Source organism: Monodon monoceros, unplaced genomic scaffold (assembly GCF_005190385.1).
Source record: "Monodon monoceros isolate NGI ecotype Baffin Bay Population unplaced genomic scaffold, NGI_Narwhal_1 Super_Scaffold_12, whole genome shotgun sequence".
NCBI lineage: Eukaryota > Metazoa > Chordata > Mammalia > Artiodactyla > Monodontidae > Monodon > Monodon monoceros.
Window position 1 is genome coordinate 34,419,374 of NW_021703768.1, and position 26,561 is coordinate 34,445,934.

The following is a 26,561-nucleotide window of genomic DNA, read 5'->3' on the forward strand; positions in this document are numbered from 1 at the left end:
GCTAAGGACCCCAGAAAATGGGGGCAAGTTAACTGCTGGATTGGTTATTAGAAGCCTGGAGAGAGTAGTAGCTCACGCTGAGTGAAACTGAAATGCTTGAGTTGCTGAGGCAGATTGTAGAGGAAGCAAAAAGGCTGAGGGAGTTATGCATGCTGGAGGAGATGTATTATGTGAGGTCAGCAGATCCACCAGAAGATTGCATTGCATAGGTGGACCCAGAGGACACTCCATTCATTAAGACCATCTGCCCAAGAGGGGCAGCCAGTGAGGGTGCTGCTTCATTCTACTATCAGAAGAAGGCAAGAACAGAGGAGTACTTTTAGCAAAGGAGGGGAAATTTGATCCATGTGGAATATGCTCACATGATGAATGTAGCCACATGTGTGAGCCCAGGCAAGACCAATGTAGAAACCATCAAGCCAAACTATATCTTTGTGGGAAAAATACAAGTGATTATTGTTTGAAGTCACTAAGTTTTGGAATGGCTTCTCATGCAGCAAGTAAAAGCTGATATGTGTCCTCACCTCTCTTCTTTCTCTGAATCTTCTGGAGCATGAACTTTTTTTGACCTGTAATCTGTTGTCTCAAGAGAAAAAAAAAATCCTCCCTTCTTTATTTACTTCAGGTTTTATCAATGGGTTTTGAGTTTGCTTTATTCTTTTATGAAGTAATCCTATGTTTAAAGAAGTTTGAGATGCACATAAAAAATTAAAAAACAATAGAGGAGCAAGAGGGTGGGGACAGTTGCCCAATAAAATGTCATGATTCCTTGCTCAGCCAACTTTTCCTTGATGAGCCCATTTTCAGATCCGGAACTCGATGAATCAAGGGATGGTCAGGTCAAAAGGAAGGAACTTACAAAGCCATTGCAAATGCATACTATAAAAGTACCTCTAGTCCTTCTCCAAAGGACTTACAGCCATTTATTCAGGTCACTATACACTGTGAAAATAGGGATGTCAAATATTTTGAGGACCCTAAGACACAGGGTCTGAGTTGATACAGAGACTCAAAGCATCATTGAATCTTTCTTGTTAGAGTGGAGACATGCAGGAGCTAAGTAATAAATGGAGTCCTGGCCAAAGCCTGCCTTACAACAGGTCCATTCCTTGTCACTGATTGGAATCGACACACTTGGCAGTTAGAGTAATCCTCACATTGAGTTTTTGGCCTGTGGGTTGACAGCTACTATGATGGGGAAGGACAAATTTAAGACTCTGAATTGTGTTAAACCTTGAACAAGATGTTAAATATAAAATCCTGGAAGGGGGGATGGATATTCATGTTGGACATAAAGATCTAAAAGATGCATGGGTGGTTGTACCTAACCTATCCCTCTAATTAGCCAGTCCAGCCCCTGAAGAAATCTGATGGATGCTTGTGAGTATAGACTACTGCACTCTTATCTTTGTAGTAGTCCCAATTGCATCTGCCATGCCAGACATGACATCATTTGTAGACCAGAATAATAAAGTCTCAGGTACATACTATGTGGCCTTTTATTGGGTGAATGTGTTCTTTTCCATTTTCAATGGAATAGAAACAATTTGCATCCATGTAGACAATTCATTTAAAGTTTTGCCTCAGGGCTATGTAATTGTCTCATCTTCTGTCACAACATACTTCAAAGAGATCTGGACCACCTGTATCATCTGAATATCTCACAGAACACCACACTGATGATGCCAAGCTGATTGGGCAAGATGAGCAAGAGGTAACTAGCATGCTTGAAGCCTTGGTACTTCAGAGAATGAGAGATAAATCTTATAGAGATTCAGGGACTTGACACTTCAGTGAAGTTTTTAGAGGATGTAGTCAGAGATGTGTCAGAATATCCAAAGTAAAAGACAAGTTAATGGACACTACCTGATGGTCATTTTCAGGCTCTGGAAGTACACATTCAGTACCTAGGAATTGTGCTCTAGCTCACATACAGTAACATGGAAGGCTGACAGCCTTGACACAAACACCTTTGTCCATTGGGCCATATGATCTAGTCAACACTATGGTATTGAAGAGTCTAAGGTAAAAACGATTCATTATGGAGTTTACGGCAAGCCCCACTGGAAGAATTACAATCCAGGACTCTGGTGTTCTAGAGAAAGACAAAGTCATGTGTGGTGGAGAATTATACTTTTTGAGAAACAGCTCCTGGAGTGTTACTGAGTCCTGGTAGAACACTTGACCATGGGTACCGGGTGACCATCCCTTATTTGCTGTTATGATCTAGGTTCTGTCAGACCTGCCAAATCTAAAGCCAGAGAGACCCAGAAGCAGTCCATTATAAGATGGGAATGATACATCCAGGATCGAGACTGTAGGGATCAAAATGATACAACTGGGATCCAGTAGGTAGGGCTGCTTATACACAGTGGGGGCAGGAAAGAATATATATAGAATCCAGGTGATCCAATTGGGTCCATTTTGTTACTCCCTTACCCAACTGTAATTGTGAATTGACAAAAGTAGCAATCCTGAACAGGAAAGGTGACGATTACCAGGGTCTCAGACATTTCCAGAATGAGGCTTTGGGTAATATTACTACATAGCACTAAAACCTGCAGGTGATGGCTGAGGGTGAGGGGAATTGAAAATGCAAAGCAGAGCAGAGAGACAATGAGTGTCAGTTGTCACCCCCAGATCAAAAGTAATGACAGGGGCTGTAGTTCGTCTTCTTCCGTGTTTACCTCAGGACGAAAGGCCCACAAGAAGGTGGTCTTTGAATAAGTGTGGAAGTGGATCTGCACAGGACAGATGGGGGACTGTGGCATCTGAGAGGTATGTTGTCGGATCTGTCTTTAAAAGAGAAGCTGCCACAAGGAGTGTAATTAGCTGACAGCCTCCAACTACTTTGGGTAGATCCAATTCCCTGCCTTCAGCCCAAAGTCATCCTTACTTGGGCTGCTCCCAGCAATAAGTAAGCATGGCAAGGGTAAAAAAGCCAAGACTTTCTGTCCATATAACGGACAGTCTTTGCTGTGGGCTCCACATCAGCCTGGCTGAGACTCTCGCCGAGCTGCACTGCAGTCTGAGGAGCTTCTTCTGCAATCCTTCCTTCCCCCTACGTTTTTCACAGGTGTCAGATCTGCATTGTGATCTGAGATTCTCTCTGCATACTGTTTCCTCTCCTCTTTTATTTTTGTCAATGAGTCTTTGTACCTCTCATTCCATCTTGGTGCCTGCTTCCAGGAAGACTCAAACTGACAGAATATAGTTGTTTGAAATTTAATGTAATTACTGATATACTTTTAAATTTATCGTGTTATTATCTTTCTCCTTGTCTTAACTATTCTTAATTCCTTTTGCTCCTTTTGAGTTTTTTAAAATTGTATTTCTAATCATGATACCACTTATTGCCTTGTTAGTTATATATGTTTTTACTATTATTTAGTAAATATGGGTTTAGAGATTACAATCTGCATCTTCAAGTTATTAAATTATATTATAAATTAATACTTTTACCACTTTCTAGACAGTACAAGGACCTTAGAACATTTTAACCTTATTTACCCTTTTCTCCAATTATGTAGTGTTGTTTTCATATATTTTTCTCTTTATTTTTCTTCATGTTTTATTCAATCCTCACACATGTTGATTATGTAGTCTATATTCACTTACCCACATATTAGCTTTTCCACCTCAATCATTTTCCTTCTATCTAAAGAACAGCTTTTTTTATTTCTTTTAGTGTAGTCTGCTAATGATGAATTCTCTCAGTTTGTTCCTTAGAAAATATAATTACATCATTTTATTTTCAAAAGGTATTTTTTTGTATATAGAATTCTATATTAATAGGTGTTTTCTTTCTGTCGTTTCACAATTCTCTTGTCTTTGACTTCCGTTATTTCTGTTTAGAAGTAAACCGTAAGGTTAAGTGTTACTACTTTGAGGGTCTTTTTTTTCTTTCATAATGACATTAAAGATTTTTTCTGTCTTTAGCTTTTAGCAGTTGGACCATGAGGAACTACATGTGCTCTAATTCAGCATTGTTCTTAGGGTGTAGCTCTTCACAGGCTCACTCAAAAGCCTGGCATATTTAGCAGTGCTCTCTTTTTTTGTGATCCCTGAACTCAAGTGCAGTAACATCACAAATTGCTCTAAAGTTTTGCTCAGCTTCTCAACCCCTCAGCTGCCATTTTCAGAGTTGGCAGTTATCGTAACGGGAGGAGCTGGCTTCTGTGCCTCTGCTCTTTGCATGGATCTTGATACCACAGATCCTCATCCCCTTGGTAGCTCTCTGATGCTTTCATATAAATCTTGTTAACAAATTATCCAGATTTCCCGGCTGTCCTCATTGCCATTGCTAGAAGCAGAACTCCTATGTGAGACAGTGCAGTGTGCAGTGCTATAGAAATGTCACTCTTATTATAATCAAACTCATAGGCGTAGGCTTGTTATGATTTGTTCTGTTGTGCACCAAGAGTTTTCTTTCTGATAATTTCTGTCTTCCTTTAATTCAGGAAAATTATTAGCCGTATTCTCTAGTCTTTAATTTTGGAAAAATGGTCAGGTATATGTTGGAGCTTCTTATCTATTCTCCTTCTCTCACATCTTCTAAGTTTTTATCTTTGTTTATGCTCTACATTTCATTCCAGGAAAATTCTTGACTGTTATCCTCCAATTCCCCAGTTATCCCGTCAGTTAGATCCTTATTCTGTCTTCTTATTTCAGTGATTGTATTTTTCATTTTTGTGATTTGTTTTCCTCTTGCTCTACTAAATCTTGATTCCTATCTTCCGGTCATTGTTTCATGATGATTGATTTTGTCTTATAGAGGTGAGAGCGAGATTCAGGGGAGAAAGTTCACAAAGGAGTGTTCAGTATTTGGCAACATTTTTGTTTTCCTTGAGGTGTTTGCTGATTCCAAAGTCAAGAGGTTGAGAAGTTAAGCATTGCTTTTAGTGGAAGAATGGGGTCCAGGTAAAAATTGTATTTTTTCCTTTATTTTCCTCACTGATTTGTTATAGTAAATAAATCAGTCCACTTGAGAATTGTGGCAGAGGTACTCAATTCATTTTAGCTACTATTATTTTGTTGTTGACTTTATTATTATTCTCCTCTCCCCACTCCCCTCCTCTTTATGGAGATTTTAAAGTCCTTAGAAGAATGTTTTAATATTTGCTATTATTTTAGAGTAATTTCTTGTTTTGTTGAGCTCTATGATGTTTATTATTCTCATGTGCTTTGACGTTTTTACTTGCAAGTTTAACTTGTATAGGATGTATGTGTATGTGTGTATGCACTTGTTTGTGTTTTCTTTCTTCCTTGCCTCACACATATCTCTATGTTAATATTTTCCAGTTGGCTTTACCCAGTATGCTGGATCCTCATTGTGGAACCAGACCTTACTTTGGTAACATGGATCTACTATGCTAGGAGAATATCAAAGACCCATTTTGTAAGCCAACAGGCTAGCTTGACCCAAGTTTGGGGTCTCAAATGCTACTACTCTCTCCAGATAGGATGGGCTTTAAAAAAAAAAAAAAAAAAGACTTTGTTGAGACAAGAAGCCTCTGCTGGTCTTTGAATTCATGCCACAAAACTAACCCTGGTTGTCTAAAATGTATGTGACATTATAATTAATAATCAACCAGAAATTGATGTAGATGTTTTGTTTGGTTCCATCCTCAAGTTTAGTAGGTCTGGGTCCTAACCCAGTGTAATTCTCTTTCTGGTTCATGAATACCTGGTTAATATCATTTTAAGCACAAATACAACTTTTTTTACATATGCAAATATTTTATTTATCATTGTTATGTGTTTATTTTAAGTTTGTTTATTTAATGGAAAATCTTATATACTACCTTGACTAGAATAAAGTATTGTTGTTATTAGCAGTGGTAGTAATAGTAACAGTAGAAATAATACTAGTAATTAGTGCTGTGTAGGCTCCCATTAAGATTGTCATCACCTAAAATTCTTAGATTTTTTTCATACAAACTGTCGGCAAGACAGCTTTTGATTTTCTACATGCACAACAATACTTTTGATGTTCATTCATATATTTTTGGAAGCAGATGAAGGGAAACAGCCATGTTTATATAATCACACTAAAGTTACTGTTTATAACAAAACAGCAGAAGAAATAGATCAATCAAATTGCTCACTTTTATTAATGAGTGGACGGAAATAAATTCATCAAGTCACAACAGATATATTGAGAGCTCCCCCGAAAAGATAAAATGTTATGAAAAAACAGATGCAAAAGTGATAATAAAAATTCTAAAATATTAACTTGATAATGACAATCCTGTGGGTCATATGCTTTCAAGATGTTTCATTTTTATTTAATTATTTTGCTTTGTGGATTATATAATGAATTGAATTTTTGTCCTTTCATTAAATACATTTTCAAAAATTAAACATATAAAAGACATTCAGGAATTTTGTCAAAAACACACTACACTGATATCCTGCCAAATTTGGTTCTGTATAATGAGTTTAGAAATTATAAAACTGGCTAGAAACATTTAAGCTGAATGTCTTCCCAGTTGAAACATACAAAAATTAAACATTTTCTGGAGGCATTAAACAATTTCATGAAATAGGTGCAAACTAGGTTTTTTCATGTCACAATTTTTTCCCATTGCTTTCTTATTGAATACCCATATGTTAGTACATCACTGGCAGCTTCTATTTTGTAATCATGCTTTTCTTCCTCTTTCTGTTGTCTGTTCCTAGGTGATGAGGTTGAGGGTTCCCGGTATCATATCTCAAGAGAACAATAAGTGCATCAGGCAAGATAATCCAATTAACTGATTTTTGGATTTTGGTTGCAAAAGGTTGGATTAATCATGGTCGCTGGATCACAATACATTATCATCACTGGTTTAGGCATGGCCTTCTTTTAGTTCTTTGTTTGTTTATGGAATAAACCTTAGAATTCTATTTTACATATAAATATTCATGCAATTAGAAACACGTTGTCATTTCCAATAAGTGGCTAGACAAGAGTAAAGTCCTTGAACGGAACTCTCCTATCTTTTGCTCATGTTCAAAGGCAAAATAAGGTGTTACCAAAAATATTTGCATCTAATTAGCAGAAGTTGGTAAACTGCATATAAATATGTTTTCATTGGCATGAGGGTAATTAAAAATATTTTAAAAATTGAATTTGAATGGCTGTAGGTGGTGTATATGCTGCAGGTTCATCAAAAGAGCCCTCCCCCCATTCTCTATTAGCATAAAACCCAATCTTTACCCATCTTATGTCCTGGCTCTGAAAGCACTGGCATTTTCCACCCATGTTTAAAGCTTCAAAATTAATATTTGACTACTCCTGGACACTAGACTTCTGAACACACTCTTCACTGTCTATGTAAAACAGGCAGACATCATAGTACTGAAAAGAATTCCTAGAGGAAAGTAAGTTCACTATGGTAGAAAGTACTGGAGTAAGAATCAAGAGACTTGGATTCTAGTCCTTGTTTTGCTACTAACTTGTTGGTAATCTTAGGAAAGCCTCCCAACTTCTATGGAACTTCCCTCTGCTCCCTAACCTATTCTACTGTCATTCTACTCCATCTTGCTCAAGTCAGAAACCTGAGAGATCTTTGCTATCTTTCTTTCTTTGATCCATTACATTCAAACCATGAGCAAGTCCTGTAGCTTCTACCTCCAAAATATATCTTGAATCTAGCTCCTTCTCTCCAGATCTTCTACAGCAACCCCAGTCGAAGCTACCATCATCTCTTAGCTGGGTTAGAGCTATAGCTTTTTAGATGATTACCTTGATTCTTCTTTTTTAAATGCAAATTGGGTTGTTTTCCTTTCTTACTTAAAACTATGACTTAGAATAAAATTAAGACTTTCTACCATGGCCTAAAAGACCCTGAATGATCAGCCCCTGCTTGTATCTTCAATCTTATATTTCATTCTCTTGTATGGTCCAGCCACATTGGCCTTATTTCTCTATTTTAAAAGTATTTTGTTGAACATAATGATCATACTTATTTAAATGTCCTATGTCCTAACTTCAATATCTGGGTCACATGACAGTCTGTATTTATTGTCTACTTTTTTCTCTTGGTTATTGGTTTTATAACCATTATACGATCCTGTCTAGTAATTTTTAGTTAAATATTAGACAGTGTATATATATATATTTTTTTTTTTTTAATTTTTTTTATTTTGGCCGTACGCGGGCCTCTCACTGTTGTGGCCTCTCGCGGAGCACAGGCTCTGGACACGCAGGCTCAGTGGCCATGGCTCACGGGCCCAGCCGCTCCACAGCATGTGGGATCCTCCCGGACCGGGGCACGAACCCGTGTTCCTTGCATTGGCAGGTGGACTCCCAACCACTGTGCCACCAGGGAAGCCCAGTATATATATATTTTAAAAAATGTAGAGGCTCCAGTTAATGCTATAACTCATCAAGGAACTTTCACTCTTTTCTTTGCTAGGGAGATAGAGGGCAGCACTGATGGCCTTAGTCTACTCATTGACTGAGCTTGGTTGAGGTTGGATTGCAGCTTATCCCAGGTCACCCCTGTTCTTAGGACTTGGTCTTCTGGGGCTTCTTAATGAGTGTCTTGTGGAACTGCATCTTCTCAATGGAGAGATACGGTGTGGAATTTCTACTCTGATTTTGAGAGTTTTTTATTTAATAGCTTTTTTGAGCTATAAAATTCACCCACATTAAGTGTACAGTGGAATTCAGTATATTTACAGAGTTGTGCAGCCATCACTGCAATCTAATCTAGGCTATTTTGAGAGGTTTTGGGCTTAGCTCTTTAGCCTCCTACCCCATGAAGCTTCGGAATTGACAGATGTCTTGAGGGAGAGACTTACTCTGTGCTGAAGCCCATAAATCTCCATTTTTGTCACTCTCCTAGCCTACAGGACTGCTGAAAGTTCTGCTGGCTTTTCCACACCCCACCTGTGACACTGCCAGGAACCAGCCTGGATTTTCAGTTTTTAGAGGTGCTGATGTTTCCGTATTGGCACATGCCCTCATGTAAAATGTGGTAAGATATTGCCAGGGTCATCTCATCATTCCCTCAAGGGCTCCTGACTCTTATTTGTTCTTTTCCTCCCAGGTCTTTTGCTCCTAAGCGCTGGGAGACTGCAAGAAATCCCTCTGCTTTTCTAAGGTCTCAGTTTAATGTTTTAGCCTCCTGTTCTGTATCTTTGGAATGTCAGTGTTTTGAGGGAGAAAGTGGCCATGTGCCTGAGGCCATTCACTTCTCCAGTTTTATCACTCCATCCTGCACAACCTAAAGATCCCACTGGTTTCTCTGTCTCCCAGCATTGGCCCCCTGCCTGTCCTCGCCCTGATTTTTGGCATGTAGCCAACGTCAGGATCAGCATGTGTCCCCAGGGACAGAAGCAAATCCTCAGCTCACCTCTTGAAAGTTCCTTCTCTGAAATGTTATCCCGTTTGGTCCTTGTTGCTTCTACAGCTTTCTTACACCTTAATATATAATTTAACATTTGTCTGGCTTTTCTTTTGTTTTCAACAGCATATTGGCCTCCAACCCACTTGAAAGCAAAAGTTAAATTAGCCTCACCTCTTGGAAAGGCCCCAGTGCCTTTCTCGTCTCAGGGTCTTTACCTGGGCTGTTCCCATTGTCTGCTCCACTTGCCCTCTGACTTCACGTGCTGTGTGGCTTCTTCCAGTTCTTTGGATCTCATCTCAGTTTGTAATAACTTACTTATTAGTACTTAATCATTTATTTTCTGTTTTTTCCATAATAATTTATGCTCCATGAGTAAGAGTCATGTTAGTCCCTAATAATGCTTCTAGTAAGCTCTCAATTGAATGAATAAATACTAAAAAGAATTAGTGGATGAATAATTCAAAAAAGAAAATTGGGCTTTATTCTCTTAGGGAAATTTTTACTTATATGGTTTTTTTGTGTCACTGGTAGATAACTTCTAAATTTATATTTCTAGTCCAACATTTTCTTTATTTCTCTTATGCTTTTACTTTATTCAATTAAGTATATTTTGATCACTTGCTGTATCAGTAGCTCTGTGCCAGTTATTTTGAGGTTTACTACGAAGAATTTTAGTATAGCTCCTTTCCTCATATATAGTGCTATCAATTTTAGTAGACAACTCATAAAACTTACAATATATATAACACTGAAACATGTAGTAAACATTCAGTATATTATTATTGTTGTTGTTGCTGTTATTATTTAAACAAGTACCCTAGGTCAAGTATACTTGAAGTGCCTTCTGAGAACCGATTTTTGCTGGTTTTCATGGGACAAGGAGTCTACGACAGAATGCATGTGAACTTTATTACTAATTACACTGCTTAGTTTAGCCTACTTTTTTATTTTATTTTTTTTAAGCAAGACTTTGTGGATAAAGGAAGCAGTTTGTTGATTTACATTTTGGTGCTGGCTCATTATCTTCTTGGAGATCACAATAAATAATTCACAGACAAGCATTTTGAGTAGCACTACTTGAGATGATTTCAGTACAAGTGATCTTGGCACCAACTTTTGAGTTAGAGGATAAATTGCCTACCTTTTTTTCCCCAGATTACCAGCCATTTACTAGACAAGAAAAAATGAAATAAATGAATCCAGCAGTCAACTGAAGAAGTAAATAATAAGAAATATAAACCAAAGGAAAGCAGAAGAAATTCATTCATAAGTATAGAAAGACATTAGTAAATGAAAATGCAGAAAAAAATTGTGTTTTCCTAAAAAATGAGAAAGAATAGATGATCCATTAACTGGTCTAATTAAGAAAAAAAGGTGAAACTCAGCAAACAAAATTAGGAATACAACAGGAGCATTATATATACAGAGGAACAGAAAAGAATTATACAAATATTCTACATACTTCTATGTTAATAACTTTTAAAATTTAGATAAAAAGGAAATAATTCTAGGACTACATAGTTGTAAAAAGATGATGCAGAAAGAAATGAAATGTTTAAATAGCTCAGTAAGCATAGGAGACACTGAAAAAAAAGTTTTCAAAGGTACATTTTTTTCATACCTTAAGTTTTAAATATTCCTAAACCATTGAGACAGTTCCAGGGAATAGTGAAAAAAAGGAACATTTCATCTTTTTACTCTAGCCAGAAGCTAGAGTGACGCTGACAAGCACTCCTGACTTTCAAAAAGATTTTTACAGGCTGGAGAGAGCAAAAGAGCAGGGGAGGGAGAGAGAGAAACTGGCGATTTCACAAGGACTTCACAAAATGGATCTAAGGAAAACTAAATTTTACTATCCAAGTGGGGGGCCAGGAATAGGCCTTAAGCCTTCTAAAACTCCTGTTGCTGAGGAATGAATGGCCTGGGGGATCAAAGTTATTTCCTTGATTCTAAATCTCCATTAACTGTAAAACCATTATTTTTTTTTTTTTTTTAGTAGCAGCGTGAATCAACATTTTATTTAATTTGAGAACTTACATTATACTTATGATTTTTCTTGCCATAATATATTTTAAAAAGACAAACAACTGTCTTCACACTTGGTTACTAGTCTTTATTATTATTGATAGTGTGGAAGTTAGCAGTGCCTTTTTTGTGGCTGCTCTTTTTTCTTATTTAACATCTTTATTGGAGTATAATTGCTTTACAATGGTGTGTTAGTTTCTGCTTTATAACAAAGTGAATCAGCTATACTATACACATATCCCCATATCCCTTCCCCCTTGCGTCTCCCTCCCACCCTCCCTATCCCGCCCCTCTAGGTGGTCACAAAACACCAGGCTGATCTCCCTGTGCTATGTGGCTTCTTCCCATTATTTATTTTACATTTGGTAGTGTATATATGTCCATGCCACTCTCTCACTTTGTCCCAGCTTACCCTTCCCCCTCCCTGTGCCCTCAAGTCCATTCTCTACATCTGTGTCTTTATTCCTGTCCTGCCCCTAGCTTCTTCAGAACCAGTTTTTTTTTTTTTTTTAAGATCCCATATATATGTGTTAGCATATGGTATTTGTTTTTCTCTTTCTGACTTACTTCACTCTGCATGACAGACTCTAGGTCCATCCACCTCACTACAAATAACTCAATTTTGTTTCTTCCATTGTATATATGTGCCACATCTTTATCCATTCATCTGTCGATGGACAATTAGGTTGCTTCCACGTCCTGGCTATTGGTAAATAGAGCTGCAATGAACATTGTGGTACATGACTCTTTGAATTATGGTTTTCTCAGCATATATGCCCAGTAGTGGGATTGCAGGATCATATGGTAGCTCTATTTTTAGTTTTTTAAGGAAACTCCATACTGTTCTCCATAGTGGCTATATCAATTTACATTCCCACCAACAGTGCAAGAGGGTTCCCTTTTCTCCACACCCTCTCCAGCATTTATTGTTTGTAGATTTTTTGATGATGGCCATTCTGACTGGTGTGAGGTGATACCTCATTGCAGTTTTGATTTGCATTTCTCTAATGATTAGTGATGTTGAGCATCCTTTCATGTGTTTGTTGGCAATCTGTATATCTTCTTTGGAGAAATGTCTGTTTAGGCCTTCTGCCGACTTTTGGATTGGCTTGTTTGTTTGTTTGGGGTTTTTTTTGCGGTACGCGGGCCTCTCACTGTTGTGGCCTCTCCTGTTGCGGCGCACAGGCTCTGGACACGCAAGCTCAGCGGCCGTGGCTCACGGGCCTAGCCGCTCCGTGGCATGTGGGATCTTCCCGGACCGGGGCACAAACCCGTGTCCCCTGCAACGGCACGCGAACTCTCAACCACTGCGCCACCAGGGAAACCCTGTTTGTTTTTTTGATATTGAGCTACATGAGCTGCTTATATATTTTGGAGATTGATCCTTCGTCAGTTGCTTCATTTGCAAATATTTTCTCCGATTCTGATGGTCGTCTTTTCATCTTACTTATGGTTTCCTTTGCTGTGCAAAAGCTTTTAAGTTTCATTAGGTCCCATTTGTTTATTTTTGTTTTTATTTCCATTTCTCTAGGAGGTGGGTCAAAAAGGATCTTGCTGTGATTTATGTCATAGAGTGTTCTGCCTATGTTTTTCTCTAAGAGTTTTATAGTGTCTGGCCTTACATTTAGGTCTTTAATCCATTTTGAGTTTATTTTTGTGTATGGTGTTAGGGAGCATTTTAACTTCATTCTTTTACATGTAGCTGTCCAGTTTTCCCAGCACCACTTATTGAAGAGGCTGTCTTTTCCCCATTGTATATTCTTGCCTCCTTTACCAAATATAAGGTGACCATATATGCATGGGTTTATCTCAGGGCTTTCTGTCCTGTTCCGTTGGTCTGTATCTCTGTTTTTGTGCCTAAATTGCCTACATGACACATTCTTTTCTCTTTCATCGCAGTCTGTCATAGTACTTTCATTTTACTCTCCACCATTTTTCTCTCCTCATTTTTCCTCCATTCCTTGCTATTTTAGAGCAGTAAACATTCTAGAGGTAATGGGTAGGAATGAAATAGTTCCCTTAACCAGTGGGTGTGGATTTCTGTGATTCCTGAGCTTAAAGCTAGAGTCAGCCAGTGCGTCCAGCCAAGGTAGAGGACTTGAGCACAATCTGTAAAGGAACAAACTTTCAGAGAAAGATTCAGGTAGCCAAGTGATCTTATTGCACTGGTACAAACCTGGGAAAGGTGTGGAGGCTTTAAAGTGGGTGTAAGAAAGTGGGTGAGGGATAGAGTTTGGATTAGCCCCAGTGTCCGAGGACTCAGAACAGGTAGGTAATATGATTCCTGTTATAAATTGCCTGCCTCAGCCCAGATCTGAAAGAGTTTTCCTGATTGGGCTTTTAATTGAATGTGTGCTTTTATTTAAGTTCTGGAGATTCTATTTTAGTAGATGGGGGTGGGACTTGGGAGTCAATATATATATTTTTTAATTAATTTATTTATTGTTGGTTGGGATGGGTCTTCATTGCTGTGTGTGGGCTTTCTCTAGTTGTGGTGAGCGGGGGCTACTCTTTGTTGCAGTGCATGGGCTTCTCATTGCGGTGGCTTCTCTTGTTGCGGAGCACGGGCTCTAGGCACACGGACTTCAGTAGTTGTGGCACGTGGGCTCAGTAGTTGTGGCTTGCAGGCTCTAGAGCACAGGCTCAGTAGTTGTGGCACATGGGCTTAGTTGCTCCATGGCATGTGGGATCTTCCCAGACCAGGAATCGAACTGGTGGACCCTGCGTTGGCGGGCAGATTCTTAACCATTGCGCCACCAGGGAAGTCCTGGGAGTCAATATTTTTAAAAAGCTCTCCAAATGATTTTGATGATTACCAGGTTGGGGAACCACTGCTAGGAGATTTCTTATTGTGGTAACAGTGTCTCCACTTTCTGAGGGAGGTATCGTTTTTGAAGCTTGTTGTGACATTGCACTGCTGTATTAGTTATGGTATCCAATCTCAAGGGGATTGTGCCCCTACCCCCCCACCTCTCTCTCTCTCTCTCTTCCAGAGTGTTAGTGCCAGAGCTGCTTTGCTCTACATGACCTTGCTCTTTGATCACAGTTGATTGGTCTAGAGGTAGCCATCTTACTGAAGCAGGATTTATTTATTTATTTATTATTTGGTTGTGCCAGGTCTTAGTTACGGCAGGCAGGCACCTTAGTTATGGCATGCATGTGGGATTTAGTTCCCTGACCAGTAATTGAACCTGGGCCCCCTGCATTGGGAGGGTGGAGTCTTAACCACTGCGCTACCAGGGAAGTTCCCTGAAGCAGGATTAATGAGAGTCTTTCTTGGGGTTTTAACTTGAGACTCAGAGAGCCAAGTTTTATCTACTCAATATTTCCTTAATATCTGGCTATCATGTTTTCTACTATGGGGTAGAGCTCATCTGTGGAGATAGAGAATAAAGCAGAATGCTTATAGAAACTTAAATATGAGATAGGGAGACAGTCTTGATAATATTCAAATCCAAGTATTTTGGAAGGTTCTAGCAACTGTGGTCCCTTGTTACAGGGTCAGGAGCAAAGAGGGCAGGATATCCTTACTATTTGCAGGAATGATGTTGGTCTTCTGCTTTGTAAAATGATTTTTTTAATTAAAAAAAAACCAACAACTTCCAAGTTCATGGAGAACTCTGATCTGTTATGGTTAATGACATGTGGGGTATACCAGATGTGGCAAACAGAACTATGACTCCCCAAAGCTGTCTGTCCTGATCTCCAGAACCTCTGACTGTGTTACCTTACATGTACAAAGGGACTTTGCAGATGTGATTAGGTTCAGTATCTTGAAATAGGGAGATGATCCTGGATTATCTGGGTGGGACTAATGTAATTACAAGGGTTCTGATAAGAGAAAGTGAGAAGAGAAAAGAGCGATAAGGAGGAGAATGTGATGACAGAAGCAGAGGTTGGAGTGATGAGATTTCTGGGTTTAAAGGTGGTGGAAGGGAACCACATGCCAAGGAAGGCAGATGATCTCTAGAAGCTGTAAATGACAAGGAAAGGGATTTGCCCCTAGAGCCACAAGAAGGAATGCAGACTTGCTCTTAGCTGAGATCCGTTTTGGTCTTCTGACCCCCAGACCATAAAATAATAAATGTATGTTATTTTAAGCCACCAAGTTTATGCTAATTTGTTATAGAGGCAGCACCTGGTGAAAACAAAGGCACAATTGAGACTTTCTTAGTGTTATTGGCCAATCCTGTGGTGCTAAGGGGATGGCTTCCAGTGACTGAGGACCCAGAAGCCACACTCCTGAGTTACTCTCAGTTCAGTTGCCCATAGCTCCACAAAAACATGTCTTATGGTCATTGATTCTGGTGCCCTTGCATTAACAGACAGAAGATACTGGGCTTGGACCCGATCCTCCTTCTTTGCTCCTGCCCAGCCACTCTCTTTGGGAAGAGAGGCAAGCAGTAAAGTCCTCCAAAGACTACAGCCATTGTTTAGACGGAAGGGCAGAAAGTCACAACAATCTGAAAAATGAGATCTCTGGTCTTGAGTAAAATGGGCATATTGATCGGGTGAAGAATACAGCGTCCACAAAGTGAAATTCAACCCCAGAGCTCTGCTCTTTCCCTCTGCCTACTCAGGCCCCATAATGAGAGGCTTGTGAGCAATCAGGGCTGTGATCGCTAATGCTCAGTGTGGAATGATTAGCTGCCATCAGCCAGGCAAAGAGTACTAACTGATTCTTGTTTATAGTTAAATTGAATCCAGCTCTTTTTGTTTGCTTTTTTAATCTGGTCTCACCTAGGTTTTTGGCTTTATAAGAGCACCCAACTCTCCTTTGGAGAGTGGGAGACCCTACTCAGTTTCTTAGGTGCCTGTTATCTTTTAAACACTTATTCAAACAAACATTTTGGAGAGCACACCATAATTGCATGTTACAGTTTTACAAAGCCATATTTTGGATAGAAAATGGGTACATGTTAAAATACGTCCTATGCTCCAGATCAGACCACAATGCTGTGTTCTGCTTACGTGGTTGTCTCTTACTCTGAGGTGAAAAAGAAGCTCTATTTTACTTCTGAATATCTCCCTTCCAGACTGAGATTGATGTGCAGAAATGGAATGAAGTGGTTTGTATCACGTGACAACAAAAAATTAGATATTGCTTTGGGTTTTTACTATGATTTTATAAGGTATGATGTCTCATACATGTAATGGTGGGAAGCCCATGGCTTCTCTCTTTTTACATTTATTTTTAAACAGTTTCAAACTTACAAAACATCTCAGGAATAACACTAAGAACTCGATACCCATTTCACCAACCAGATTCACCAATTGTTAACATTTTGCCACTTTTATAATTCTTTAATATATATATGAGAGAATATATATAGTCTATATTCATATATATATTTTGCACCCCTGAACCATTTGAAAGTAAGATGTGGACGTCATGTCCTTTCTTCTTATGTACTTCAATGTATATTTCCTGAGACAGAGACATTCTCTTGCATAATTATTCTAGTTATCTCCTGCTATATAACAAACCAGTCCCAACGTAATGGTGTATTTTGTATTGTTTTGTATTGTTTATGGACTCTGTGGGTCAGGAATTTGGAGTGAGAACAGTGGAGATGGCTTGCCTCTGCTTTATGCTGTCTGGAGCCTCAAGTGGGAAGACTCAAACCTCTGGAGATGTCTTAAACACTGGAATCTGGAACTACCTAGAACTTTCTTCATTCACATGTCTGGTGTCTGGACTGGTTATCTCAACATCTGGGTTAAGTTGTGACTGCTGACCAGGACCCCTACACGTGGCCTCTTTGTGTCTTGGTTTCCTCACTGGGTTTCCTTACTTGGGTTGCCTCAGTGCTGTTGGGCGTCTGCTATGGCAGTTCAGGGCACTAAGAATGAGTGTTTCTGTGAACAATGTGAAGGCGTCAAGGCCTTTTTTGGACAGCCTCAGAGTCACATAACGTCACTTTTGCTCTACTTCCTTAATGAAAGTAGTCAGAAGTCTGCCAAAATTCAAGGGTAGGGAGATTAGAACCCACATCTTTTTTCTTTATGTTTATTTATTAATTTTTGGGGTAAGATATGCAAAACGTACAATTTACCATTTTAACTATTTTTAAGTGTATGGTTTAGTGGCATTAAATACATTCACATTTTTGTGCAAACATCACCACCATCCACCTCCAGAAATTTTCCATCTTCCCATCTCAACTATGTACCTGTAAAACAAATAACTCCTTATTCCTTCCTCTTCCCAGCCCTTGGCAACCACTATTTTACTTTCTGTCTCAATGAATTTCACTATTTGAAGAATCTCATATAAGCAGAATCATACAATGTTTTTTTTATTTCACTTAGCATAATGTCTTCAAGGTTAATCCATGTTGTAGCATATAGTCAGAATTTCTTTTCTTTTAAAAGCTGAATAAGGGTTTCCCTGGTGGCGCAGTAGTTGAGAGTCTGCCTGCCGATGCAGGGGACACGGGTTCGTGCCCCAGTCCGGGAAGATCCCACATGCCCAGCGGAGCGGCTGGGCCCGTGAGCCATGGCCGCTGAGCCTGCGCGTCCGGAGCCCGTGCTCCGCAACGGGAGAGGCCACAGCAGTGAGAGGCCTGCGTACCGCAAAAAAAAAAAAAAGCTGAATAATATTCCATTGTATGTAGTATATACTACAGTTTGTTCATCCACTCATCTGCTGATGGACAATTGTAGAACCCATATCTTAATGGAAGAGTGTCGAAGATTTGCAGCAATCTCTATAACCACTACAATAACCACAGTATAATTATAAAATCAATACATTTAGCACTGATACAGTACCGTTGGCCCCTGGTTCTTGAGTTAGACTGCCAAGTTTGGAGTCTGTCTCTGCTTTTTATGAGGTATAGACTTTTGGTAAGTAACTCTGGCCTCTAATCTTTAGTCTCCTCATCTCTAAATGAGGCCAATAATACCTATGTCTTAGGGTGGCTGTGAGGCCTAATAAAATACTTACGCGATGATTCTGGCACCCGGTAGTGGCTTAGTAAGCTTTAGGTCTCCCTTTCACCTCAGAGAATTAAACATGTCACTGAGTGCTCAATAGGCCTACAATTAATTACTGGTTGGTTGGGAAGCTTTAGAGGCGACTTTGGTTTTCTAAGAAATAATGAAGAAATTTATTATACACTTAAATTGTTGCCTTATGAGTTCCCATTTCTGAAGGTTCATCTTCTTTTTGTTAGATGCAGGTTAAGTATCATCAACCAAGAGAGAGAATGCTCCATTTTTTAAAAACAAGTTATAGTCATTTAAAAGAAAAACGTATTATCAATCTACCAGCACCATGAAGGTACAACAAACCTAATTTCTGAATCAGGATACTTTTGGCTACAAGTAGCAGAACACCCAATTCAAAAATAGCTTAAGCTATAGAGAAATTGTATTATTTTATAACAGGAAGACCAGAAGCATGAATGCTCCAGAGTTGGGTAATTCAGTGGCTCAGTGATCTCACAAGGGTCCACAAAGGTTTCGGTCTAAGAGACCACAAAAGCCTCTGTTGGAGCCTCTTCCATAGGTTGGCCTAGACCACAAATGGAAACCTTCTCATGGTGGCAAGATGGCTGCAGTAGTTTCCAGCATCACATTCAGACATGGCAACATTCAGAAGAGACCATCTTTTCCTGTGAACTCTTGGAGAGTGAGAAACTCCTTCTAAGAAGCCCTCCAGAAGATTCTCCTCACCGCTTATTCATCAGATTTGCATCACTTGCCCATGTCCAAACCACCTGTGGAAAGGAAATGGAACCCCCATTAACTGACTTAAACCAGTTGTGGTTAACTTCTTGGGTCTGGTGTTGGGACTGGCACCAGCCTCTCCTGAAATACTGGCCATTGGCCGGGAGCTGGGGCAATAAATACCACCTGCTACAGCAGCGGTCCCCAACCTTTTTGACACCAGGAACTGGTTTCATGGAAGACAATTTTTCCATGGGGTTGGCGGACAGGGAATGGTTCAGGCGGTAATGTGAGTGACAGTTCAGGCGGTAATGCGAGCAATGGGGAGTCATGGGGAGCGGCAGATGAAGCTACCTAGGCTCCCTTGCCTGCCGCTCACCTCCTGCTGTGCGGCCTGGTTCCTAACAGGCTGCGGACCGGTTGGGGACCCCTGTGCTACAGTATACTAGTTAGATTTTGTTATATCCAAGCATTAGAAATTAGAATGAAAAATCCATGTTTGTATATCTGCATCACTAGCAAATGCCTGAAGTTCTTTAGAATGTAGTTTTGATAAGCAATTGACATGAAACGTAATAGTAATGATTTGGTAATCAAGAAAGATGAAGTAGATTTAATTAACTTTGAAATGCTTTTTAAAATAATAAGTGTTTCTAAGAGTCTAAAAAATTTCCCAAGTATACTAAGGAGTTTGTTAAAAGTGTGTTCACCATTTTTGCATTTATGTTTCTTTATAGTCCTAGAAGGTAAACTCTCTATGTAAGGATTTATTTTCTTTCAATTTTAATTTTCCACTAATCAATTTCTCTATAAAATGATGGATGCAATTAAGAATGTATTTAAGGGGCTTCCCTGGTGGCGCAGTGGTTGAGAGTCCGCCTGCTGATGCAGGGGGCATCCGGAGCCTGTGCTCCGCAATGGGAGAGGCCACAACAGTGAGAGGCCCGCGTACCGCAAAAAAAAAAAAAAAAAAAAAAGAATGTATTTAAGAGCTAAGTATAATCACTCCCTTTGCTAATTTGTTCTGTATTTTTGTCCCAAGCACACTACTGATTATAGGCCATGTTCACAGCAGTACAATTCCTATTTACTCAGTAATGCCCATAGGAGAACCGAGAGTCCTGGGATGCAATTTGTGCAGCTTGTGCAATTTGTGCAGATGACCAGCTTCCCAGGTCATCATGTCATCTGTTACAGTTAATATCAGACAAGTAGGCTAGATAACAGTGTAACAAATATACCCCCCCAACCCCAATCTCAGAAACGTTTCTATTTTGTTCATGCCATATACCCATAGAAGTTCAATGGAGTATAGAGGACTCTGCTCATGTTACTGACTCAGGGACTCAGGTTGACGGGGGAGCCAGCATTTCAAATGTGCCACAGGGAAAAGGGGGCTTGGGGGAAACTTCACGCCAGCAATTACACGTTTTGTCCAGAAGCTACACATGTACTTCTAGTCATTTTATTGGTCAGAACCAATTACGTGACACCCTAACCCATGGGGGCCAAGAAGTATGTTCCTGCCAAGTCCCTGGGAGATGGAGAGCCAGCAACACTGGTGAGCAGTATTTTTGACAACTGCAACAATGTACCAGTGTGTATCACTGTCTTTCAACGGAAGGGGAGACATGCCCTAAGGAACAATTAGTCCTCAGTTGTTATAACCAAAATGGAAATGCTTCAGTTAGGGTGGTGCTCTATACCCTGGTATGACTACAAATAGAGCTTCAGCAAGGACAAAAAATCTCATCTCATGACTTGAACTGCAGTATGGCTTTTCCCTCATGTTAGGTAAAAATGTAGCCTTTTTCAAATCTGTTGTGTCACTGCATACTGGAAGGGTGGTATCAAGCAAGTAATCCTTGGAGTGTATTTCCAGCTGCCCAGTCTAATTTCCTCTTCACTTTCTAATCATGGGTCTTCTGTCCACATTGCTTGATATCATAGATTGTTAGGTTTTTGATTGTAAATGTTGGGCCATCTCCATTTATTTGGTATAAAGGGTGATTCATTCTAAAGAGAACTTAAAACCTTTATTGCTGATTTTGATAATTGTGGTCATGCCTGTGCAAGCACAGTGAACAAGTACATTTAATCAACTTAGTCTGAAAACTTAGTCTGAATATTTAGTCTGAATACTCCAGCCATTTCTCGCCCCTGAACAATCTAAGTCAGTCCATGGACTCTTTAATAAATCAAGCTTCAATGGCAAGAATGGCAATAGGGGAAGTGTCTCATGTGACAGGAAATAAAGGGAGAAGTCCAGCCACTCTTCTCCATTGGTGTTAAATAATAATAGTAATAATAATAATAGTATTTGCATAGTTGAATGCACATTTCATTCTAGGCTCTTTAGTAGTTGCTGTGTGTGTGTGTGTGTGTGTGTGTGTGTGTGTGTGTGTATATATATATATATATATATATATACACAAATATATAGTACACTCTAGCCAATCCTCAGCACAAATAGAGTGGGTTGGCTGGTATCGTCTGGTTTTCATATGAGGAAACAGTCTCAGATGTTTGTCCAAGTTCAAACAGCTACTCAGTGTCTCCAGCTTTGAGAATTTAGGCTTGATTTTATTTTATTAACTGTCCAGTTTTCTTTTAATTTCTTTTAATTTCTTTTAATTCCCTAAAGATGTTATTTATACCTGTAATTTTTAAATAGCTTTCTATTTTGTATAATACTGATTTAATTATATCTTTAAAATCTTCCCAGTGTACTGTAAGTACGTCCAAAATCTTTGCACAATTATAGGTCTAACCCTGTGACTTAGCAGGTATTCAGATAATGCTTTGAATGAATGAATGCATCCGTGTGAGGTTCACATGTCTGGCTGAAAGCTACTACCTGCTTTACGCACGCCAATCCAGACCAGTTGAGCTGGCTTGAACTCCAAGGCCTATTTGCTATCAGTTTTCTAAACAAGCAGAATTAGCTATGTGTTTTTTCTACCTAAGTAGAAGAGAAGATTTAAGAATGATTTTCATGACTGATTATATTAAAAGATGCATGCTGAATAATATATTTAACAACAAACAACAACAAATAATAACAAATGTGTGAGCGCGAGAACAAATCAAAATGAAAATAACTTACTAAAGAATAAATTTTGTACTGTATTTTCTAAGGTTTTTGCAATAAGCTTGTGTTACCTTCATGACTGGAATAAAAACAAAAAAGATTTCTAAAAAAATGCATGCTGACTGTAGAAAATCTAGCAAATGCAGAAAAACATAAATAAGAAAATAAAAATAACTCCAAATTCCAGAGATTCGTTCTCCCAATCATTGTTTTTAAAGGCATGTGTATACACACAATTTACACAACTCTCAGTATATATAGTATTGCAGCCTGACTTTTCACTTTATTATGTCCTTTAAAATCTTTTTTGAAAGATGCTTGTCAGTGGTCTCATATTGTTCCATCATATAAAGGGGGTATAATTTATTATTGGACGTTTAGGCTCTGTTATTTTTTTGCTATTATAAATAATGTTGTGATGAATATCTTTCTATATAAATCTTTGTGAGCATGATTTTCAATGTACCGTCCGTCCTTTGGAGTCCCTTGATTGGTGACACGTACCTCTGCTAACTGATATTTGACACATGGGGCTGAAGCTGTGTAGCTAGAACTTGTTAAGAAGACAAATAGTGTAGCAGTGGCCTGTCTCACGCTCATAAAATAAAATGGATACAAGTATAATTTTGCAGGCCATTTATTTGGTTAAAAACTGGATGCCTCATTGATTCCACACACAATATATCCCAAAAGAATAGGTGACCTTGGAGACAGCCAGTCATTCAGAATCCAATTAATCAAGCCTCAGGGTATTTGGTTCCCAACACCAACCAGAGCCATCATGATCTGTCAGATTCTTGTTACTCAGAATTTAGGAAGGGATGTGGGTTCTGTTTAGCTTGTGGGCGGTCTTCTGGAAACAACAGAAGATCTCAGTCTTTAACTGTAAGGAATGTTGGTTGTGGGAGTTGCAGGCTTTTGTAGAAAGAGTAACAATTTAGTCTAAAATTTAGTGAGCTTTACTGAAGACTGCCAAAAAGAGGAAATCATCATTTAAACTTGAATATCACCCCACCAGAAGACTGGAAAAAAGCACAGTCTTAGAACTCTGTGCTTCTAGGACATCTGAGATATATAGCGCGTCTATTTATAAAGTTCTTTAAACTGGGGTCTCATTTATTTTGTCAATATCTTGCAGAATCAAAAAAAATTAAAATCCATATTAAAAAAAAGACCTGAGTTGGTTTCCAGTTATTTAAGCTACAGGCACCAAAGCTTAGCATTCATCTCTAATAACCTAAGAGGATGAAGGTTTTACCTTTGATCTAGAATTTGTTTAATCTTCTAGGACAGTGCAGGAGATTCTAGGTCCAAATTCCAGGTATTTAATATGTTTCAGTTTTGCACTCTGCTTCATGATGACAATTTTATCACTAGCTCTTAACACTGTACTAAATTGCTATATTAATATTAATGTCATATAGCTGATTCACTTTGTTATACAAAAACTAACACAAGGTTGTAAAACAATTAAACTCCAATATAAACGTTAAAAAAATATTAATGTCAAAGTGTGAAAAATTCAACGGGTAAATGGTATGTAAATTAGCCTAATGCAAACTTTAATGGATTCCTGCACTCAAAAAATCCTTTGAAACAAAGGTGACTAAAGTGGTAAAAAAGACCAGCCAATGACCATTAAAAGGGAAGTTTGCTACAAGTTAAAGAATAAAATACTTTAAGGCAAACAAGCAAGCTTGACTGATTTTAATCAAACAATATGAATGCAATAGCTGGTATAAACCTTTGATTATATTATGGGGCGTAAACAGGAAACATTTTTTTCCCAATCACAGTGCTGTGAGTTGAATGGTGTCTGCAGTAAAAGATAAGTTGAAGTCCAAACCCCTGGTACCTGCGAATGTAAAACTGTTTAGAAATAGGGTCTTTGCAGATGTAATCTAATTACGATGAGGTCATTAGAGTGGACGCTAATCCAACAAGGCTGCTCTCCTCATAAGATGATGCACATTTGGGCAGACAGACATGCACAGAAGGAAGGCAGTGAAGGTGGCCATGAGGTGATGGAGGCAAAGACTGGAGTGATGCATCTACAAACCAAGGAATGGCAAGGATTTCTGGCAAACACCAAAAGCCAGAAGAGGCAGGGAAGAATCCTCTCCTAGAGTCTTCAGAAGGAACGTGGCCTGGTGGACAGATTGATTTCAGATTTCTGGCCTCCAGAACTGTGAGACAATATGTTTCTGTTATTTTAAGCCATGCAGGTTGTGGTACTTTGTTATGGTAGCTGCAGCAAGCTAATAATAGTCATGGTTTTCTCTAGGTTCTGCCAAATCTCTGTCTTCCCTTGCCTCAATTAAGTCTGAGACAGATCACATGGATTGCTGGTCAGTCACTATTTTAAAAATGCAGTCCAGTTTAAGTCTCTAATCTTATATCCAATTTACATCTCATCTCTTTCCCCACCTCCAGTGTCAGCCAGGCTTCTGGGTCAGAGGACTTGGGGTCTTGATGAGGATTGTTTTTGCAAATTTCCTACCCCTCATAGAAGTGATGGAGAGGCATGTCTCATTCTAGGACACCTTGTCCCCTGCATCTGCTGGATCTGGTGTTGGAAGGAAGTGAACTCAGAGAGACGGCAGGAGTCAGTGATGGGGTGTCCCCTTTGGTCTTGTTCTCAATGAATCTGGTCCTATGTTATTGGTGGCCCCTGTGTTTCCCTGGGGTGATGTTTGCTTTTCTCCTACCAACACTGTCCCCCAGAACTTCCTGTGAGAGAGACAGCTAAGTCTCCATTTGGTGCTTCCCATAGGTTCATGTCCACGATGCAGGGTGGCCTCAGAGCGCCTGCTTTTCCTCTTCTCTCTGCTCCTTCCTAGGGAGCCATGGGAACCACCAAAGTTCTCCATTCTTTCCTTACACCCTGGGACTGAGATGGAGAAAGGGCTGCATCCATCTTTTTCCCAGTCATGCCACAGCACTCCCTTGTCACTATGGAAACAGTGCAGACCACTCTGTCATCATCCTGCCTTCAGCATGCCCTAGGCAGGAAGTGGTCTTGTGCTCCTGTAAGAGAGAACTCTCCCGGTGTGAATCCATGCCTCCCAGAAACTCCTCCAGCAACCTGCTCACCAGTGGCAGCTCTGATTCCACATCCTCCAGCCGTCGAGGGCAGCACTGTATATCCTGGATGTCGGTGCCCTAACAAATGATTCTTTCAAGGCTTTGGTTGCCTGGCTTCACTGGATACTTACAGCATCCTCCTCCTCCTCAGCAAGGAGAAGAAAAGGACTTGAGGGAGATAACAGGACTCTTACTATGAGCACTGCCTTCCTGCGCCTGCAGCTCCCTATGGCTCCCCTCCCACCCCTAGCCTTGCTGTACAGCCCGGAAAGGTGTGGAGCTGGTGTGAGAATCGTCAGTCCTGAGCAAAATGTCTTGACTCAGTTGTTGGTGGTTCTCCTTTGAATGTGGGAATATTTCATGCCTAAACTTTGCCCTCACTTTGGCGTCTTGGGAGCGCTGAAGGCGCGAAGCTTACAAGAGTGGCCTGCACCATTTTTGTAGTGAGAGGGGTGTAGGGTGGCATGACTGGGGAAAAGATGCGTCACTGACTCCTGGGCAAAGATCAATTCCCACTCAATTGCCGTTACACCAGGAAAATGTGTTTTCTCTTTCTTGGTTTTTCCCTTCCTCATACTTAGCCTTTGATATTCCAAGATGTTTTATATTTTTGCCAAGATCTTATGATTAATGAGATGGAGGAGTGAGATTTAATGTATAAGGTCTAAAGAGGGTGCTGCCAGGTGGCTGTGACTCATAGACCCCTTCCATTAGCTGGGCATCCCAGTGAGTTTTAGAGGAAGGGAATCTGCTTCCACTCACCTGCTTGGAGATTGGCTGGCTAAGGTTTTGAGATCATTATTTCAGTAGTTGTATTAGCTGTTTGATGACTCCATTTCTAGGCTAAGTGTTCTCACAGTGCGACACCCCTGATCATCATGAGCAGTCCCACGTGGAAAGTTGTTAGAAATACAGATTCTCAGGCCCCACCCCAGAACTATTGAACCAGAAACTGGGGCTAGGTCGCAGGCATCTATATTAGCAAGTGCTCCAAGCGATTCCAATGTGCACTCATGTTTGAGAACTGCTGCTCCAAAGATGTTTCTCTTCCCCAATTCAAAATGATACTCCAAGAAGTGGGTGTCTACTTGGTATGGCCTAATACGAAAGATATGCCTTACCTTAAAAATTATTCCTTTGAAATTCTCTTATGATTTTCCATCCATCACACACTTTAGCTTAAAAGCTTTCTGATGCACTTTAGCTGAGGCAAAGAGAGTCTCCTAAGGAGAAAACTCCAGAAGTTTATTAACTACTTTAAGCAAGGCAACTTGCACTTGAGTCCAATCATCCTTACTGTGATGCTTATTAACTATAGAATATTTCCTCGTGTAAGACGAGGATTAAGG

At 39.6% G+C, this 26,561-nt stretch overlaps 1 long non-coding RNA gene across 1 annotated transcript in view; it reads left to right on the forward strand.

Annotated features, from left to right (window-relative positions):
* Positions 1-26,561, forward strand: part of LOC114891890 — a 253,784-nt gene that overhangs the window by 86,059 nt on the left and 141,164 nt on the right. The window lies entirely within an intron of this gene.